A 7,196-nucleotide genomic window follows, 5' to 3' on the forward strand; every position below is an offset into this window, starting at 1 on the left:
CAATAACTTTGAACTAAAGCCACAGCTCATCACTCTTGTTCAGAACAACTGTCATTTGGAGGAAGTGTCCAAGAAGACCCTAATCAACATCTAACCACCTTCCTGAGGATATGTGATACTGTGAAGTCTAATGGTGTTCATCCTGACACCTATAGATTGCTTTTGTTCCCCTTTTCACTCAAGGACAAAGCATCTAAATGGCTGGAATCTTTCCCGAAGAAGAATTTAACAACCTGGGAAGATGTGGTGAACAAATTCTTGGCGAGGTTCTACCCTCCTCAGAGAATTAACAGGTTGAGAGCTGAAGTACAAACATTCAGGCAACAGGATGGTGAAACTCTCTATGTAGCATGGGAGAGGTTTAAGGATTTGACAAGAAGGTGCCCGCCAGATATATTCAATGAATGGGTGCAGTTACATATTTTCTATGAGGGTATTTCGTACGAATTAAAGAAGGCAGTAGACCACTCATCTGGGGGATCTCTGAACAAGAAGAAGACCATTGAAGAAGCCATAGATGTCATTGAGACTGTAGCTGAGAATGACTACTTCTATGCTTCTGAAAGAGGCAACACTAGAGGAGTGATGGAGCTGAATAACGTGGATGCGCTGCTGGCTTAAAACAAGATGATCACCAAGCAGCTGGCTGACCTTACCAAGAAGATAGAAAGGAACCAAGTAGCAGCAATCACCACCTCATCAGCAGCACAAGAAGGAGTGAATGCAGAGGCAGAGGGTCATCAGGAACAAGCCAACTACATTGGGAACTCGCCTAGGCAAACCCATGATCCATACTCCAAAACTTATAATCCTGGTTGGAGGAACCACTCGAACTTTGGGTGGGGAAATCAACAAGATCAAGGCCAAGATCAGAGACGTCACAACCCCAACAACAATGCAGCTCACCAATATTCCACACAGAGATCATATCAGCACCCACCTAACAATACCTCTCAACATCCATATCAAAATCAAAATGGCCCTTTTCACCCCTCCAATCTTAACTCACCATCATCCGAAGATAGACTCTCAAGGATTGAGACTCTACTTGAAGGCATATGTAAGGAAATCCAAGATAACAAGGTATTCAAGGAGGAGGTGTGAGCCAATATCAAAAACCAGGGAGACACCATCAAGAGGCTAGAATTTCAAGTGGGATACCTCTCTGAGAAGATTCCCAAACCTACTGACAGCTTCCCAAGTGACACAGAAAAAAACCCGAGAGGTGAAGCAAAGAAAGTAAGATGGGAAGAATGCAAGATGCTCACTATAAGTGATAGGGAGACTGAGGAAGAGATGAACAAACCCTTAGAACAACCTAGAGATACCTCAGCAGAGAAGCAGGAAGAGGGTCACCAAGAAACCAGAATTTCACAGAAGGAGATTCTGAACCTTTATGCACCTTTTCCACAAGGACTCAAGGGTGGTGTAGAAAAGAGAATATACTCAAAGTTCCTTGACATGTTTGCATCTCTCCATGTAAACATACCATTCATCAAAGCTCTCCAACAAATGCCCTCATACATTAAGTGTATGAAGGAGCTGCTGACCAGGAAAGCCTCACTCAAAGGAGGGCAAACAATAGTGATGAATAAGGAGTGCAGTGCTCTCATTCAACCAGAGTTACCCACAAAAAGGAAGGATCCAGGGAGTTTTCACATCTGCTGTGCCATAGGAGAAACACTAATTGATAAGGGACTCTGTGATCTGGGAGCAAGCATTAATTTAATGCCTCTATCTCTCATGAAGAAGCTGTAGATCAATGAGCTAAAGCCCACAGATGTAGTCATCAAGCTAGCTGACAAAACTTAAAAACAAGCAGTAGGAGTGGTTGAAAACGTGTTGGTGAAGGTTGGAAACTATTTCTTTCCCACAGACTTTGTCATATTGGAAATGGAAGAGAGTTACCTCCATCCAATCATATTGGGAAGACCATTCCTAGCTACAGCCAGAGCGCTTATAGATGTGGAGCGAGGAGAGCTAATACTGAGGATACATGATGAACAACTTACCTTCAATGTCTTCAAACCATCAAAAAAAGCAGATCAAGAAATCAAGGAACCAAAGGAAGATCACGACAAGGCACTGGTGGAAGAAACAAGCACTGAAGCACAAACTGTACACATGGTAATCTTTTTGGTTGGTAAGAAAAACAGTCAGAAGGTGCCACAGCTAGAGGAAACCCAAGAAGAGCTAAAACCACCAGAGTCATATGAGACCAGCAACAAAATTTCCTTGGAGAAAGAGGCCACAAGGAGCAGGGTAGCGTTAAAAGAAACAAGGAAGAAGGCACCAAGGGGATGGAGGAACAAGAAGATCCCTACAGAGGATTTCTCTCCAAGGGATAAAGTGATCTCAGCATATCTCCTAGCTATCCCACCTCATTTCCCCACCATCCCATCTCAGCTGCCTAAAGTCTTCACCATCAGCAGAATTCTCTCCTTAGAACATGTGGAGATCCTTAATGAAGCCAATGGAGATAGATTCACTGCGAGGGGGGAAGATTTGAAGCATTACCAACCACCCTGACAAAGGCAGAACGTCAAGCTAGTGACGCTAAAGAAGCGCTTCATGGGAGGCAACCCATGTTTTATATGCTTTTAAAGTAGTTAATAAAGCAAGGTTCATGAATTCCAAATCAACTTTGATATACACTTAAATGAATCCTTTTATGCAGCACATAGTGAGCAACAAGTTTGGTGTTCAAGGCACACTAAGAGAACATAAATGTAATTCATATCATGTTACTCTTAGAGCCTTGAACAAATCTTTTTACACCACATGGCCACAAACTAAGTTTGGTGTCACCAATGTTGCATACATGGACAATTAAATAGTCAGTTGGTTTGCATTCATGAATAGCATTTAGTTGTTTAAAAACAAAAATTTTAAAATGTAGTTATTCTTTTTTTAAATTTTGCCGCCACTATCCAAAAATTTATTAGTTACATTCTTTTTTTTTCTTGTAGGAGAAATGAAGGGAAGATTGGAAGGAATTGGTGGGACAATTGAAGAAGGAGAGTTCGGCCACTTCACAAAGGGAAGACATTGGGAAATGTTGCCATGCAACATTGGAAGAATAATAACCTTGGAGACCGAACCAATCCCATCATAAAAGTGATGATCCTTGTGCCCATCCCATGCTAAACCCCATCCATTCATTATAAGCCTACACCATCAATCCACACCTTTCATTTACTCACCACTTTTCTATATAAGTGGCTCTTATTCCGTACCCCTTCACATTCAAATTCTCAATTCTTCATACTTCTTACTCTCGGAACACACCTTCAACACCTCTTACCCCATCGAAAGCACTCTCACCCACTCCCTTAATTACACCCTATCCTAACGAGGCCGAATTCCATCATCTATCCACACCCTTCAACACCTTCACATATCAAAAGTCACTTATGGCATCATCAAACTCCAAAAGGCGAAAGGGAAAGACACCGGTGGAGAGCATTCCTTTTGATGAAGGAAGGTTCAAGACCGCTTTCCATGAGCTTCAATTCGAACGTATAAAACACAAGAAAGTATTGCCAGAGCTGACATTCCAATTCAACTATGATGAGTGCCCGCAGATTGGAGAAAAGATTGAACATAGGGGCAGGCAAGAGCTCATGAACCCAGAAACAAAGATAAATGCAAATCTCATTAAAGATTTCTATGCCAATGTAGCCAGAGAAGACAATACCAAGGCTCCTACCTTCAAAAGCTACGTGAGAAGAACAGAGGTGGACTTCAGTCCTAATGCTATAATGAGGACTCTTCGTCTGAGATCACAACCCTCTGACAAGCCAAGCTATCAAGCAAGAATAAGTAATGGCCCCGACAATGATGAGCTTGAAAGAATTGTGAATGACATGTGTGTCATAGGATCAGATTGGGAAAGGTATTCGGATAAGAGGCCACGGTTCATCAGAAGAAGAGATCTCATCCCGGATGCCAAGGGATGGTTTGAACTCGTGAGAAGATCTATCCTTCTAGCCTCGAACAATTCTAAGGTCCACATTGCTCGAGCTACCATGCTACATTGCATTATGAGTGGTGGGGACATCAATGTACATGAAATTATAGCTGAGGGAATCCAAGAAGCAGCCGAAAAGAGTGATCTGAGTGCTCGGCTTTTGTATCCCAGCACCATCGTGAGACTATGTAAGAAAGCCAAGGTGGTCTTCGAAGACAGCAATCCATATTGGGTAAACCCTGGGAGGTTAGTTACGCTCCAGCGTATAACTTATGCGGCACCCACCCAACAACAAAGAAGGCCTCAAATAGGGAAAAGAACATCACAAAAAGGACCTCATCAAGAAGAACCTCATCAAGAAGAATACCAGCAAGAAAAGTACTATGATCCAACCAATATAAATCTGGTTCATATTCAAGGAGCCATTGAGGACTTGGCAAGGAGATATATGGAAGGACAAGAGCAACAACTACACTTTCAATCCCAACGGATGGATCGTCAGGAAGAACTACTTGCTAACTGGATGAATCAACAAGGAGAGTGGCAGAAACAACAAATGGAGCAGCAACAAGAACACTACTCCCAGCTCACTCAAGCCATGAATCAAGTGACTGAAAGACAAGAGCATCAAGATAAACGCCTTCAAGAGCTCAACCAACGTCAGCTAGCTCATACGAAAGCATTCAACGAGTTCAGCGTGGTTAATGAAGGACGACAACTACATAGGGAAGAATTCAACATAAACACTCAAGCCAAGTTGAACTATATGTCTGGGCACATGCATAATTTGCACTCTGCAATCCTCAAGTATGATACAGTCCAAAAAGATCTAACAAAACAAGAGGAATGGAAGGTGAAACAACAGAAGGAAACATTGAAAAAGAAGATGGAAGATGTTGGCTTCTGGAAAAAGTTGATCGGAAAAAGCAAGGGAAATAGGGGTTCAAGCACTCAAGAAGGACACAAATAGGACAAACAAGAGAGAGAGCATGGGTGATGAGCGGATAATTTATACGCTTTTTGACATTGTTTTTACATAGTTTTTAGTATGATTTCATTAGTTTTTAGTATATTTTTATTAGTTTTTAAATAAAAATCACATTTCTGGACTTTACTATGACTTTGTGTGTTTTTCTGTAATTTCAGTTATTTTCTGGCTGAAATTGAGGGACCTGAGCAAAAATTTGATTCAGAGGCTGAAAAAGGACTGCAGATGCTGTTGGATTCTAACCTCCCTGCACTCAAAGTGGATTTTTTGGAGCTACAGAAGTCCAAATGGTGTGCTCTTAACTGCGTTGGAAAGTAGACATCCAGGGCTTTCCAGTAATATATAATAGTCCATACTTTGCTCGAGTTTAGACGACGCAAACTGGCGTTCAATGCCAGTTCTCTGCCCTATTCTGGCGTTAAACGCCAGAAACAGGTTACAAGTTGGAGTTAAATGCCAGAAACAGGTTACAACCTGGTGTTTAACTCCAGAAACAGCCTAGGCACGTGTAAAGCTCAAGTCTCAGCCCCAGCATACACCAAGTGGGCCCCGGAAGTGGATTTCTGCACTATCTATCATAGTTTACTCATTTTCTGTAAACCTAGGTTACGAGTTGAGTATTTAAACAACTTTTAGAGATTTATTTTGTACCGGATGACATTTTCACATTTTACATTGTATCTCTACGGCATGAGTCTCTAAACTCCATGATTGGGGGCGAGGAGCTCTGCTGTTTGTCGATGAATTAATGCAATTACTTCTGTTTTCTATTCAATCACGCTTGTTTCTATTCTAAGATACTCGCTTGTACTTAACCGTGATGAATGTGATGATCCGTGACACTCATCATCATTCTCAACCTATGAACGCGTGCCTGACAACCACTTCCATTCTACCTTAGTTTGAGTATGTATCTCTTAGCCTCTTGGTTCATGATCAGAGTCTTCGTGGTATAGGCTAGGATTATTGGCGGCTATTCCTGAGATCCGAAAAGTCTAAACCTTGTCTGTGGTATTTCGAGTAGGATCTGGGATGGGATGACTGTGACGAGCTTCAAACTCACAAGTGCTGGGCGTAGTGACAGACGCAAATAGATCAATGGATCTTATTCCAACATGAGTGAGAACCGACAGATGATTACCCGTGCGGTGACAGCACATTTGGACCATTTTCACTGAGAGGACGGATGGTAGCCATTGACAACAAGAATCCACCAACATACAGCTTGCCATGGAAGGAGACCTGCGTGCGTGAAGAAGAAGACAGTAGGAAAGCAGAGATTCAGAAGACAGAGCATCTTTAAAACCTCAATCTGTTCTCCATTACTGCATAACAAGTACTATTTAATTTATGCTTTTTACTCTTCATAAATATAATCACTCTTATCATTGATTTCCTGACTAAGATTTTACAAGATAACTATAGATTGTTTCAAGCCAACAATCTTCGTGGGATCGACCCTTACTCACGTAAGGTATTACTTGGACGACCCAGTGCACTTGCTGGTTAGTGGTACGAGTTGTGAAAAGTGTGATTTACAATTCGTGCACCAAGTTTTTGGCGCCGTTGCCAGGGATTGTTCGAATTTGAACAACTGACGGTTCATCTTGTTGCTTAGATTAGGAAAATTTTGTCTTTTGGGTCAGAGTCTTTTACTTTCGTTTCAAAAATTTTCCAAAAATTTATTATTTTTCTTTATTAATCTTTAGAGTTTTTCTGTTTGAGTTTAGTTTTATATTTTAAGTTTGGTGTCAATTGCATGTTTTTATTTTCTTTTAAATTTTTGAATTTGTTTTCATTGTTCTTTCTTAATCTTCAAGTTGTTCTTGTTTATTTTCCTTGTTTGATCTTTAGTTTTTCTTGTTTTGTGATTTTTCTTGTTTTTCTTGTGCATTTTTGAATTATTAATATCCAAAATATAAAAAATTTCTTTTTATACATTAAATATTTAAAAAAAAACTTTAAATTTATAACTCAATTGGCTAGAGCGTTGTGTTTATGTTCTTGGTAATTGGGAAATAAACCTGCAGCAACCAAGGTTGACGAATACAAAGCCAAGATGCCTTATCCTCAAAAACTTCACCAAGAAGAGCAGGATAAGTGGTGCGGTATTTGTAACCCACTAACTTACCGACAAGTGCACCGGGTCGTACCAAGTAATACCTTACATGAGTAAGGGTCGATCCCACGAGGATTGATGAATTAAGCAACAATAGTGTTTGATAGGATTAGTTAGAC

The 7,196-nt window shown here is 40.8% G+C and overlaps 1 non-coding gene across 1 annotated transcript; it reads right to left on the bottom strand.

Moving 5' to 3' along the window:
• Nucleotides 1-291: 291 nt before the first annotated feature.
• Nucleotides 292-398, bottom strand: LOC148576738 (small nucleolar RNA R71). Its single transcript, XR_015904337.1, has one exon. It is a non-coding gene; the product is annotated as a small nucleolar RNA R71 (small nucleolar RNA).
• Nucleotides 399-7,196: the final 6,798 nt, after the last annotated feature.

Source organism: Arachis ipaensis, chromosome B1 (assembly GCF_059453495.1).
Source record: "Arachis ipaensis isolate K30076 ecotype BB chromosome B1, ASM5945349v1, whole genome shotgun sequence".
NCBI lineage: Eukaryota > Viridiplantae > Streptophyta > Magnoliopsida > Fabales > Fabaceae > Arachis > Arachis ipaensis.